General features: G+C 40.7%; 1 protein-coding gene and 1 non-coding gene across 2 annotated transcripts in view; both read right to left on the bottom strand.

The window, feature by feature from the left end:
- LOC135215652 (annexin A4-like) overlaps positions 1 to 13803 on the bottom strand; it is a 250951-nt gene that overhangs the window by 210164 nt on the left and 26984 nt on the right. The gene's annotated exons all lie outside the window — the stretch shown is intronic.
- LOC135219373 (small nucleolar RNA U3) lies at positions 5534 to 5739 on the bottom strand. The gene has a single exon (XR_010315426.1). It is a non-coding gene; the product is annotated as a small nucleolar RNA U3 (small nucleolar RNA).

Here is a 13803-nt window from a genome sequence, read left to right as displayed (position 1 = left end):
TGTAGTCAGCTACATCCAGTATACGATAGGATATCTAACAGTATGAGAGATAAGTCTTCCTCCGAGGAGGATCCTTCTTGAGTACTTCCCTTGCTCACGAGATCTCTTCTTACCTGTTGAAGAGGCTTCTCGTTGCAGAATCTTCCCTATCCTTGTCCGAAGGAAGGGAAGAAGCTTGGAAGTCGAAGGAGACTCCGAGCTGAAATTGGGAGTATTCCTGATTTCTAGCTCCTTATTGTATCCCTCTGAACACCTTCTGGGAAGCATTTCGAGCCGTCATCGCATTCCAAAGACTCTGTAGGCAAACGTTTTAACCATTCTACTGTAGATGAAAACGTAAGTACCCTGCCTGGACAACAAAACCTATATCTGAAAACATTGAATCAGGAATAGGGGGTTTTAGTTCTTTTGCCAGACATACTATGCTGGCAAGAACCCATTGCCTAATCTCCATAGAATCTGATGCGAGATTCCAATGCTCAAAAAAAAAATTCACTTGTCTTCTTGATCGTTTGGGACCAAGAGAAACAAAGAATTCCCTCATAAAAATTTCTCAAAGAAGTTTGATGAGGAGCAGTTCCATCTTGTCGGAACATAGAATCTGTGGCCACAAAAAAGATCCCATTAGAAGTACATGATATCCTACTCTTGTCATATTGAGGTATCGTATAAGATCCCGAAGATCTTAATCCTCTGCTATCTCCAATCCCTTTATAGAGACAGAGTATAGCCTTTTACAGCGTTCTTTGATAACAGATATATACAAAGGTGATTCTTCCCTCTGAAAGGGAAGAAAAAACCGCTATGTGGTTCACAGAGGTATCGGAAGAGGACAGTTTCCTCATTCCCTCTAGCACAATCTGCAGCAATTCTATATCTTGTCCATGACTATTGTCATTTACCTTGAAAAATCCTCTCATTCATGTCCACTTCTGGTCAGTCTGCACGCAGACAGACTCAGAGTGGAGAGGTTGTTAAGGTCCATTATAATAGATGCTGATAGAATATTCAGACTGTCTTGGAAAAGACTTCCAAAACATGCTGTGAGAAGAACGTGACCTCTGTGAATCCAACCTCTCTAAGGCCAAAATGAGGCATAAAATATTATCTTCTCTTTCTTTGATGCCCTTTATCTTAAATTCTGCAAATAATTTATATTTAAGGGAAAAAAGACTAAAGTTTATTCCCCTTTCTAAAAAAAAATAAAGATGGCGTATATTGCTACCTCTCTTGGTTCGAGGAAAAGGAAGCAGTCTATAGGAAGCCTGTTCGTCTTCTACCTTACTGAGAGATCTATGAAGAAGACTTTCCGCAGGTTCTCACAACTCTTTCCAATAAATGTTAAACATGTTAACAGTTATTATCGTCGATCTAGAAGGATCTCTTTGTTAACGCGAATAGGAGCGAAAAAAGAGATTCTCGATGCTCTTTGCGATATGAGAGAGTCGTGGAATTGGCCTAAGTGATTAAATGGGTAACGAAATCAGGAACGAATCTTGCCGTTACCGAGCCTGGTGTCCGAGAGGCTACTGGACTCTTAGTTTAATAACTCGCTAAAACAAGAAAATCTTGGATGGTGCTCTTGGCTCACTGCGCCAGGCTGGCGCTTCTGGCGCAAATTTTGCGCCAGGCTGGCGCTTCTGGAGCATTGCGCCAGGTTGGCACTTCTGGCGCATTGCGCCAGACTGGCGCTTCCTTCTACTTCTTTTTGTGATGTGCCAGAACACCTGTGCCTTTATGGTACCCGACATCCTTTCACGTTAATTCCGTTCTTAGTAGGAAAAAGCTTTATATACGTAGTATAGTCCATTCAGGGAAACAAGTTCTGCCCCAAAGAGAATGTTTCCCATCCGACTCATCCATCTTCTTCTGAGCAGGTACTCTAATAAGCTATGCTTTCGTAAGCCTGAGAGCATTACATAATATAATGTTCTGCTGCGATAGAATCCTTTAATAATGTTACCTACGGTAAACAGCATTGAAAGGTTGTACTATCTCTCTTATTGAAAGCTTCTTAGCAAAAGGCATACAATATTTTATTTATGTTAGCTTAACTATCCCCTCAATCCGAGGTTAAGACCGCGATTGTAGGGGAGAGATACAGATAGTTATTCCATCCCGCAGGAGAGAGAGATACACCCAAACGCTCATGACTGACACCTACATGGTACTGACAGTAACTGGCGTACTGCGCTGGTCTCAGGCTCTCAGCGAAAGCAGTCCCCGTTAGCCGTCTGGCCTTACTCTTCCAGAGTTGCCAGCCACTCCATTTAATAAAGGAATTTTATAAAATTATTATCGAACTTCAGGAAGTTCTTATTAAAGCATATTTAAGCGAAACAAGACTTCGATAAATCTAGAAGCTAAGTAGGTGTTGTCTTAACAATCCCTTTAAGCGTAGTCCTTCCTAGGAAAGTCGTAGAAGGATACTGGTAATTGAGTTGCACAGAAAAGAAGTAACTACGGTATGTGTTTATGATTTGACCGTATCGTATTCTCATACAGCAGAAACTCTACTACCTTCTACTATCTTCGTTCTTTAAGAAAGAGTATATATATATCCTTAAGGGAGGAAGTTAATCCAGGAACTCTTTAAAACTTCGTGATTTCCTCATAAATCGCGGAAGAGACAGAATTCCTGTTCCTCACTAGGGTTTACGGAAGGAAGTAGATATTTCCTATCCGCCATCATACCCAAACGTCGATGAGATTCTTATTAAGAAAAACTCCCAAAGCTCTTGCCTCCTCAAAACGAGGGAAGAGCATGGATGAAGGAGAGAGTCCGCATTGAGAGGAACTGCCTAACACAGGAGTCTTCTGAATAATGAAAAGGGGCTTCCTTAGTATCAGAATCCTTCTGACAAAAGCAACGGCCGCCTGTGCGACATCTTGCACATTTGCCAGGGGAAAGTTGCTCAAGTTAAAAAAAAACTCAAAGAGGAGTCTCGCGACTGACCTCTCTCTCAAATGAAGATTTTGGAATCTTCTGACGCCTGGCGTCTGGATCCTTGCGCCTAGCGCCTGGATAGTTCCGCGCGCCTGGAATGTTCCGCACGCTAGAAAGGAGACTCGCTCCTTTCCGCTTTGCGTGGAAGGTCCCGTGCGCCCTGATAGATCCGAGCGCCTCTAGTCTTGTTATACGAGCCTCTTGCCAGTAAACGTTCAATGGAAGCATCCTTCTGATTGCCACTCTACTATAAGGCTCCTCAGTCTAGCCGTCTGTTTTCTCTTTGAAGGCGCCTTGCGCCAAGAAAAAAGTTCTGGAACGCGGCTCGCACTCAGTTGCTGGAACGCGGCTCGCGTTTATCTGTATGAACGAGGCTCGCGCTAGTCTGTTGGAACGCGGCTCGCGCTAGTCTGTTGGAACGCGGCTCGCTGCTGGCTGTTGGAACGTGGCTCGCGCTAGCTTGCTGGCTGGCTCTCAGCCTCTCGCTCTCGCTCAGTAAGTCAGTGTTCTCTTAGTTTTCAGAGAACGTGCCAGATCGTCCGAACTCCAAACATGTACATTCTTCGTCTTTTCGGATGTAAGATGAAGAGACGCACTTTTTAAAGGATGCCTTTCCAATGGCTATCCCTGGCAGTCTGTGACGTTTTACAGATCCTGCCGAGGGAACGCCCGATCGGTGGGGATTCTCCATAACCTCCGTAAGGCTTTCGACTTTCCTTCTCCTCTGGGCTTGTGAGTTTGGAAGAGGCCAAGGCCTGAGAGCAAGACAGAGCCGATCGAACGCACCCTCTACTAATTAGGACGCCTTTCCAATGGCGAACTTGGCAGTCTGGGACGTTCTACAGATCCTGCCGAGGGGACGCCTGATCGGTGGGGATTCTCCATAACCTCCGTAAGGCTTTCGACTTTCCTTCTCCTCTGGGTATGTGAGCTTGGAAGAGGTCTAGAACTGGGAGCGAAACAGAGCCGATCAGAACGCACCCTCCACTGCACTAACACTAAAATCACTTCTTACCTTTCAATAGCTCGTATTTTGAGCTACATTCCTTTGTCTTCAAATTGCAATATGAATTTGAAGATTCTGTGAAGTAAGAAGATGAGGATACAACACTACTAGTATTGTTAATGCTCTAACTGCTCGTTAGTACGAGAGCTATAAAAACTTCTAAAGGAAGCGTAACTATTCTATTCCTTACTTCCTCAAGAAGGAAGTTAGCTCAATCAATTCTAACATTTACTACACGTTATTATGAATAAATATTAAAATTTTCCTTCTTGCAAACTATGTGAGTGTCTACCGAAAAGTTCGGTAGTTACACGTAAACAATTCTTCGAAATTTTCGAAGCCAAAGTTATTAAAACAAATTAATATGCGTATGCCGAACCAAAGATCCAGTACTTCCCTGCAAAAGATAGCCCAGAAGATCGATGGCGATGAAATCCAAAAATCAAGTCAGGAGGAACTGCAAACGTTGTTTACATTCCAAGCGACAGAAAAAATATGAATAGAAAACGGGAATGGTTCCTAATCCTGCCACCCAGGGCAGGACGGTAGATCACCTGACCTACCTGCAGCGTGTGCCGCGAAATTTGAATTTCTGTTGGGGACGACGGAGTCTTAGCTATGTATATATCTGACAGGTAAGTTGATTGTATGAAATTAGTGATTAATGGGGTTTGTAACCATGCCTGTTCACCTTTCCTTTCACTTTTGCAAATCATATCATTTCACCTGCATATTCCATTGATATCACAATAAAGACTCACCACATATCCTTAAAATCACCTTCCCACCTGCAAAATATTCATATGACCTACCAGCAATAAACATGTATTATTACAAGGTATAAGCAAACTGTTGCTGGAAACCAAAAACACAAATATGGTCAACAGTAACTATCGTACATCTTAGTGAATTGGAGAATCAGTGAGTTGGAAAAACTGTCGGTGCTCAATTATATGCAGCAAGTTTTCCTCAGTATTCTGAATATTAGGATCCATATAATCATAACATAATGTCAAGGAATGCAGGAAATTAGGGTATATATCCTAACTATCACAGAAATCAGAATCTGTGTAACAGGGTATAATCCCTAGCTGCAGAATATTATAAAAATTACTGAATAGCTGTATGAAAGAATATAATTTCCAAAAATCTGGCTTTGAAACACTGAAAAGAAAACAATCATATATTTAAAGGCAGTAATAATTAACAAACGCTGACACTCATAACCTTCAAAAGAAAGCCAACTGCAAGACATGTGCCCAACATAATAGAAAAACGACCATTATCATAAGTGACACTAGGCAAACTAGACAGACACTTAAGGAGGCATTTATTAATATCCTGATGACCAAACTGCAGCGATAAAAATTACACAAAAGGTAAAACGAAGTATTTGAAAAAGGTGAAAATATAGTAGGAAAACTTCATTGGAAAACTTGTTTCTAAATCACAGAAAGGTCATTGATTTTTTGGAGGCTTGTAAGGCTAATAGCCATACAGGGGTTGATCATTAGAGATTTTTATCCCTTAAAGGGAAATTTAAAAGAAAATCATAGGATCCAATAGTGGATTGGAACTCAACCACTCAGCCTGTGACGTCCTCCTCCACTCAAGGGCGAGCCCATGAGGGAACGGTCTTCAATGCTCAGGAGTAACTCAATACTCAAGAGCCGCTTCCCGCTCAGAGGACGACACTCAACCTCGTCATCGTGGTTGAATTCATTCCGAGTTTTGGACTTAAACTCGTCAATCACACTATAGAATTGATCCTATGTAGTATGATCATACCTTCAGCCTCCCAGCTTCGACACCTCATAACACCGGATGCTGACTCTCACCATTATCACAGATAATTATGTTACTATGTATCGACAAGTTTTATGTTTTAGTACATTTGTGCTTTCTTTATGTTGTTCACATATTTTCTCCAAAATTATCAAATACGCAAATTTCAAAATGAAGTCAAAGAGCAGGAAAAGCCTTCAGCTCATAAATTTTGTCATGAAAACGTACTTGGGTTAAAACAGATGATTTCACTACTACTCGAAATGACCTTGGCTCAAGTTAAAACTACGACTTTCCTTACATTTTTAAGATTCCACAGTTATCTAAACATTAAAATACTTCAATGTTAGCATAACGAGAATCTTATGCTTAATTCTTAAGAGTTATTACAGCCGAAGGTGGAGTCACTGAATTACAACAGAATGCAATAATATATTTATTTAATATCGAATGCTAACTCGTCCTACATAGTAACAGAGTTTTAACTAACATTATTCGAGTGCTGACTAGACATAGGGCAACGTAAGAGTCGTGTCACATTATTCACATAAACAAGTGAGATGTCAATGGTAAGGTGAAGATAAAATCTTTCTTGGACTGATTTGGTTAAGTTGTCCAAATAGGTTTTGAATAGATTACGAAGAAAAAGCAAAAATAACAATTTTTTTACACTCATTTGACACACCTACCGAACGGGCACCAAACGACACAAGTGTTAATAAATCCAGGTAAAAAGGTTACAGGATAATTCACAGATAAAAAGTCACAATCTTATTTTCAACCTCAAAGGGTCCTTCTTCGACTGATTTTGGTCAAGTTGTCCAAATAGGTTCGAGTCCAACAAGCTTTCTGATCATTAGGAACTTTTTAATAAATCTTAAAATATTTCAACGGTTGAGAAGCTGTTTTCATTTTTTAATAAATCTTAAAATATTTCAACGGTTGAGAAGCTGTTTTCATGTGACATTTTCAGAACCTACCTATCTCTCTCTCTCTCTCTCTCTCTCTCTCTCTCTCTCTCTCTCTCTCTCTCTAACTCATATCTCCTCCTCTCCTCATCCTCTCTCTCTCTCTCTCTCTCTCTCTCTCTCAACGGACTTGTTAGTCACGAAAGTGTCAGCGTTTAGAATGAATCTACTATATCCTTTTGTTTTTTAAATTTCGAACAAATAACAAAGTAACGGCAATAAGAAAAATCTTTCCATTCATTTGATACAACAAATGAAGGGGCACAAAGCGACACCAATGTTCACACACGTGAACACCTGTCGGGCAGTCAACGATACAAACCGAACTGGAACTATTCTGTCACAGATGAAGAGGAAGCATTGTACTTCCGAGAATCTGGATCGATGAATATTTGAGATAATGCATCCTTCAGGTCTAACAAAAGCATAAGGTTAACCTCTGATACAAGCCAATACAGGACACTGGTTTCTAACATGAAAAGTCTCTAGTATGAATTTGTTCTTAGACAGGTTCCTCTTCAAGGATCCTTTACCCTCCCCTCACTGGTACATTACCCAGTAGCACGATAACTACAGGTTTGGGTAATAGAATCCCCTCCACTGGTTAATGATTATTCCCTCAGCTGTTCTGCAGTTTAACGATTTTATCATTCCCAGTCATATCAAAAGACCATGAGAAAATCGACTTTTTCAAGGTTAACATAGATCCTAAACATCCTAAACTATACCAAACCTGAATGAAAAACTAAACAAGACCATCATCTGCAACCAAACAGGACGTCCCTCTGGACCCTATTCTGGAGCTCTTTCATATCTTCAACGCCCAGAGGTGTGAAACAAAACACAAAGTTCCTTCCTGGAAAATAAAGGCGACCTTCAGAGGGACAGTTCCGAGCCAGCATGGTTCACAATATGGGGATATTTCCATTATGCGTGGGTTAAACAATGCAGTGCTAGATTAGCTTGCATTGCTCAGTTAAAAGCAAAACCAAATCTACCAAGACTAAGGCCAATACCAACACCAGCACCCTTGCCAATGATAGTCCGAGAGCCATGGATAGAAACAACAGAATAAGCTGTGGAAATAGCAACAGTTTTATGTCTGATGAAAGAACCACAAACTGAACAGCCAACACCCACAACTCTTCTTCCACATTTACTTCTAGCCCCAACCCACACCTCAAACCTCAAGGTTGCCTTGCATCTGTTCTTTGGAAGAACGCACTGTACAAAGTCTCGTAATGATCTATGAGCTTTCACTTGCAAATTTACAGAAGCAATAATCAGTGACACAATTGGGCACGATTTTTCACATTCAGAATTCACAAAAGACTTTCTCAATACAGACCAACAACGGTATGACACATCCAGCTCCAAACAATTTTCCCTGTAAACAGCACCATGGTAGTTGGTAATCCCTCTGACTGACAGTTACCTTGGTTTTCCTACTAAAGCATATTTTTCCTGTTAGGCCGCTTAACATCTAACGATTGACAGAATCCTTCAACTGGCTCTTATCATCCACTAAGCTGTTACCTCTTTCCTTTATCTCCTTACTGAAGGGTGATTAAAAACAAAACGACTATACACTTAAATGTAAGCAGCATGTAGTATTAAATTCTAGTCCTTTGAGAAACAAACACAGGCCAAGAGCCATTAACCCTTAAACGCCGAGCGGCTATTTACCAAAGTGTCTCTCGTATGCCAGCGACGTTCGGGAGTTAGCGGTGAAGTGGAAATTTTTTTTTTGTTTTTTTCAAAATATCACAGCACGCTTAGCTTTTAAGATTAAGAGTTCATTTTTGGCTCCATTTTTTTTGTCATTGCCTGAAGTTTAGTATGCAACCATCAGAAATAAAAAAAATATCATTATCATATATAAATATTGGAATTTATGACAGCGCGAAAAAAAATTTCATATATAATTGTATACAAATCGCACTGTGTGCAAAACGGTTAAAGCTAACGAGTTAACTTTTTTTCGTTGTATTGAACACTAAATTGCGATGATTTTGGTATATAACAAATTGTAAAATTATCAAAGCAACACCGAGAAAATATTATTACAAAATGATGCATGAATTCGTAACACACGGATGTAAATTTTTTTTTTTTTCAAAAATTCACCATAAATCAAAATATTGTGCTAGAGACTTCCCGCTTGTTGCAAAATAAAGGTAATTGATTGAATATTATAAGAATGTAAGTGTTTTAGCTTACAATTGCAGTGTTCAACCATTTTGGTCGAGTTAAAGTTGACCAAAGGTCGAATTTTTTAATTTATCTTGATTTATATGAAAATATTTCAAAACTGATAAAAGCTACGAGTTATTTTTTTTTTTGTATTTTACATGAAATTGCACACATTTTCATATATAAAACTTTATGTAACGGCTCATACAAAACGGTGTAAACATTACGACAAACTCACGAAAGAATTTCTGAGATTTTCGGCAGTTACCGCGCGCGGATGTAAGGAAAAAATGTTTTTCAAAAAATTACCATAAATAAAAATATTGTGCTAGAGTTATCCAATTTGTTGAAAAATGAAGGTAAATGTTTGAATATTACTAGAATGTAAGAGTTTTAGCTTACAATTGCGTTTTTCGACCATTTTGGTCGAGTCAAAGTTGACCAAAGGTTGAAATTTTGGCACTTATCGTGATTTATATGAAAATATTTCAAAACTGATAAAAGCTACAACCATGGGTTGTTTTGAGTTGTATTCTACATGAAATTGCGCACATTTCCATATATAAAACTTTATGTAACGGTTAATATAAAATGGTGCAAACATTACGACAAACTGACAAAAGAATTTCTGATTTTTTCAGCAGTTACTACGCGGACGTAAGGAAAAAGTTTTTTCAAAAATTCACCATAAATAAAAATATTGTGCTAGAGACTTCCAATTTGTTGCAAAATGAAGGTAAATAATTGAATCTTACTAGAATGTAAGAGTTTTAGCTTACAATTGGGTTTTCAACCATTTCGGTTGAGTCAAATTTAACCGAAGGTTGAAATTTTGGCACTTATCGTGATTTATATGAAAATATTTCGAAACTGATAAAAGCTACAATCATGCGGTTTTTTTTTTGTATTCTACATGAAATTACGCACATTTTCATATAAAAAGCTCTGTGTAACGGCTAATATATAACGGTACAAAAATTAAGACAAAGTGACGAAAGAATTTCTGAGATGTGTCGCTGATGCTTTTTAGTGCGAGAAGAAAGAAATTCGCCCATGTGCACTTGGGTAACACTTGTAAACAAAACAACAGCTTGATCCGTGAACTCCCAGCATCCCTCAAGGTATGTGACTTAAAATTTTTCGCAAACTAGGCCTATAACTATTTTTCCACGAATATTTAAAAAACTTTTTGTAGTCGACGTATCATACGTCAATAAAGCACCCGACAGACAATTTTAGTCAACATATAATACGTCCAGTCGGCGTTTAAGGGTTAAATACTTTGACACCAGTCAAGGCCAAAAATCTGCTTTTTCTCCTACTAAATATTCATTCCTTTTCCTCCATCTATCCCTGCTCTTAAAGACTGATACTTTTCACTTAACTTTTCTTGGTAAATTGAAGATGGCATGGAATCTCCATCGGTTTTATATTTTTCTCATTTTTCTCTTATGATAAATTTTATTTTTCCTTACTGAACATCTACATCTTGCCAGGACTTGGCACTATCACTTTCTCTCCAACTGATGGGCACTTGAAGGTTTAAATGTATGTAATCCTACCTTTTCAACTATTTCAGACACTTTCAATTTCACACAATTATTTCTATGAATTTTACCTAAGACAATTAAATAACATGATATTGTTATGTTACAATAAAGTTTCATACATACTTACCTGGCAGATATATACATAGCTAAGACTCCGTCGTCCCCGACAGAAATTCAAATTTCGCGCCACTCGCTACAGGTAGGTCAGGTGATCTACCGGCCTGCCCTGGGCGGCAGGACTAGGAACCATCCCCGTTTTCTATCATATTTTCTCTCTTCCACCTGTCTCCTGCGGGGAGGCTGGGTGGGCCTTTAATTGTATATATCTGCCAGGTAAGTATGTATGAAACTTTATTGTAACATAACAATATCATTTTCATACAATCAACTTACCTGTCAGATATATACATAGCTGATTGGCACCCTTCGGTGGAGGGTAAGAGACAGCTTCTATATGGAATAGACAGGTAAACAACATATGTTGTAGGTATAAATAAAACCTTGGTTCCTACCTGATAGGTGGTAGACTTCGTGGGTGTTTGCCCAGTAGTCTGCATCACCTCAAGAAACTTTAGCGAGATATATGATCTATGGCCAAGAGTTCTTGTGGGTCTGCCGATGGGGTCTTATCCGCTTACTCGGCAGAGCCTAAAAGGACTTTGTCAATGGGTGCTGATCCACTTATATGACAATACACCTTATGAAGGAGCACAACCAACCAAATCCCGACCACCTGATCCTAACCATATGTTAGAACTAAGGATTGTTACGAGTTATCCCCGAACTCGTCACAACAACCGTAACTCAAAACCACTACGCACACATACATAATTTTCAAAAAAAAAATTATACTCAACTAATTGGATATGACAAGAATTCTCTTACTGAACAACATAGACGGCCGCCCGTGCGAGCCTAAGTCCTCCATTGTTCGAAGAGACTCTCGACCATATCCAAAAAGCAGAAAAGTATATACATTTAAGGATTGGTGTCGGCTCCCGTACCCAGAATCGTATCCGCCGATACGAAAGGACCTAGAGAAAAACACTTCTCATATGTTACACGCACGTCTTTCAAGTAATGAGATGCAAATACTGAGTTGCATCTCCAAAATGTCGTATCTATGATGTTTTTAAGCGACATATTCTTATGAAACGAGAGAGACGTCGCTATAGCTCTCACTTCATGAGCTTTTACTCTCAACAGTTGTAACTGTTCGTCAGGACAGGCCTTATGAGCGTCTGTAATGACGTTTCTTACAAAGAATGCCAGCGCATTCTTGGACATTAGTCTTGTGGGGTCTTTTACCGCGCACCAAAGACCTTGTCTAGAACCTCCCATCTGATGCTTTCTCTGAAGGTAGAACTTCAGAGCTCTAACAGGGCATAGAGACCTCTCTGCTTCTCTGCCTACGAGACTCGACAGTCCTTTGACTTCGAATGACTTAGGCCAGGGATTCGTGGGATTCTCGTTTTTCGCTAAAAACAGGGTCTTAAACGAGCAAATAGCCGAGTCTCCCTTGAATCCTACTTTATCCTGCAGAGCATGTAATTCACTAATTCTCTTTGCCGTAGCTAAAGATAATAGGAATAGGCATTTTCTGGTTATGTCTCTAAACGATGCCAGATGAGGAGGTTCGAATCTTTCCGATGACAGATACTTGAGGACTACGTCTAGGTTCCAGTTCGGAGGTACTGGTTCCTTAGACTTTGAAGTCTCAAAAGACCTTATGAGATCGTGGAGATCTTTATTATTTGCCAGATCTAATCCTCTGTTCCGAATACAGCCGAGAGCATACTTCTGTATCCCTTTATTGTGGATACGGCTAGATGAGATTTTTCTCTCAGGAATAGCAGGAAATCAGCAATTTCCGCTATAGAGGTAGTGGAGGAGGACAACTTCTTGGATCTACACCACCTTCTAAATACCTCCCCCTTCGATTGGTATACTTTCGTAGTGGAGGTTCTGCGTGCTCTCGCGATCGCGCTTGCCACTTCGCGAGAAAAGCCTCTCGCTCTGACAAGTCTTTCGATAGTCGAAAGGCAGTCAGAGCGAGAGCGGGGAGGTTTTGATGGTACCTCTTGAAGTGTGGTTGTCTGAGAAGATCCGTCCTTCTTGGTAGGGATCTTGGAAAGTCTACGATCCACTCTACCACCTCCGTGAACCATTCCTGGGCCGGCCAAAAGGGGGCTATTAACGTCATCCTCGTCTCCTTTGACGCCACAAACTTTTTCATTACTAACCCCAGGATTTTGAATGGGGGAAAAGCATAAACGTCTACTCGAGACCAATTTAGCAGGAAGGCGTCTACCATAAGTGCTCTTGGATCTTCCACGACCGAGCAAAACACTGGGAGCCTTTTTGAAATGAATGTTGCGAAGAGATCCACATGAGGAGTCCCCCACAGAGACCAGAGATCGAGACACACTCCCTCGTGTAGTGTCCATTCTGTATGAAGGACCTGGTTCCTCCTGCTGAGCCTGTCCGCCCTCACATTCTTTACTCCCTGTACGAACCTTGTCAGTAGGGAGATGTTCCTGTGAGACGTCCAAAGTAATAGGTCTCTCGTCAGCTCGTAAAGGAACGAGGAGTGCGTCCCTCCCTGTTTCCGAATGTAGGCAAGTGCAGTGGTGTTGTCCACGTTTACTTGCACTACCTTGTTTGACACCAGAGGTTCTAGGCTCTTCAAAGCCAGATGTACGGCGAAGAGCTCTTTGCAGTTTATGTGCCAAGTCACCTGTGCTGGTTCCCAGGTGCCTGACACCTCTTCTGAGCCTAATGTCGCTCCCCAACCTTTCTCCGACGCGTCGGAGTACAACACTAGGTCTGGGTTCTGTGTTTTTAGAGAGATCCCTTTGTTCTCTTCCAGAGGGGGCAACCACCATTCCAGGTGCGATCTTATCTCCACTGGAATGGGAAATACGTCCGAAAGCTGTCCGGTTTTCCAGCTCCAAGACTTCTTGAGGAAGAATTGAAGCGGACGTAAATGCAGTCTTCCTAGTGGGAAGAACTGTTCGAGCGAGGAAAGGGTCCCTAGAAGGCTCAACCATTCCCTCGCCGACGTATGTTCCTTCCCTAAGAAGAGAGAGACTATCCGCAAACCTTTTGCGATTCTCTCTTGCGAAGGAAATACTCGAAAACCCCGAGAATCCATCCGAATCCCCAGATAGACTAGGTCTTGTCTGGGGGTCAGCTGAGACTTCTCGAGGTTCACGAGCAATCCCAACGCTTTGATCAAATCTAGAGTTAACTTTAGGTCCTCCAAGCACTGTCTCTCTGATCTGGCCCTGATGAGCCAGTCGTCCAGATACAGAGAGACATTTACTCCTTTGAGGTGAAGAAACCTCGCCACAT

Source organism: Macrobrachium nipponense, chromosome 19 (assembly GCF_015104395.2).
Source record: "Macrobrachium nipponense isolate FS-2020 chromosome 19, ASM1510439v2, whole genome shotgun sequence".
In the NCBI taxonomy this organism is placed as follows: Eukaryota; Metazoa; Arthropoda; class Malacostraca; order Decapoda; family Palaemonidae; genus Macrobrachium; species Macrobrachium nipponense.
The sequence above is the reverse complement of the archived record's forward strand: the minus strand, read 5'-3'. Positions and strand labels throughout refer to the sequence as shown.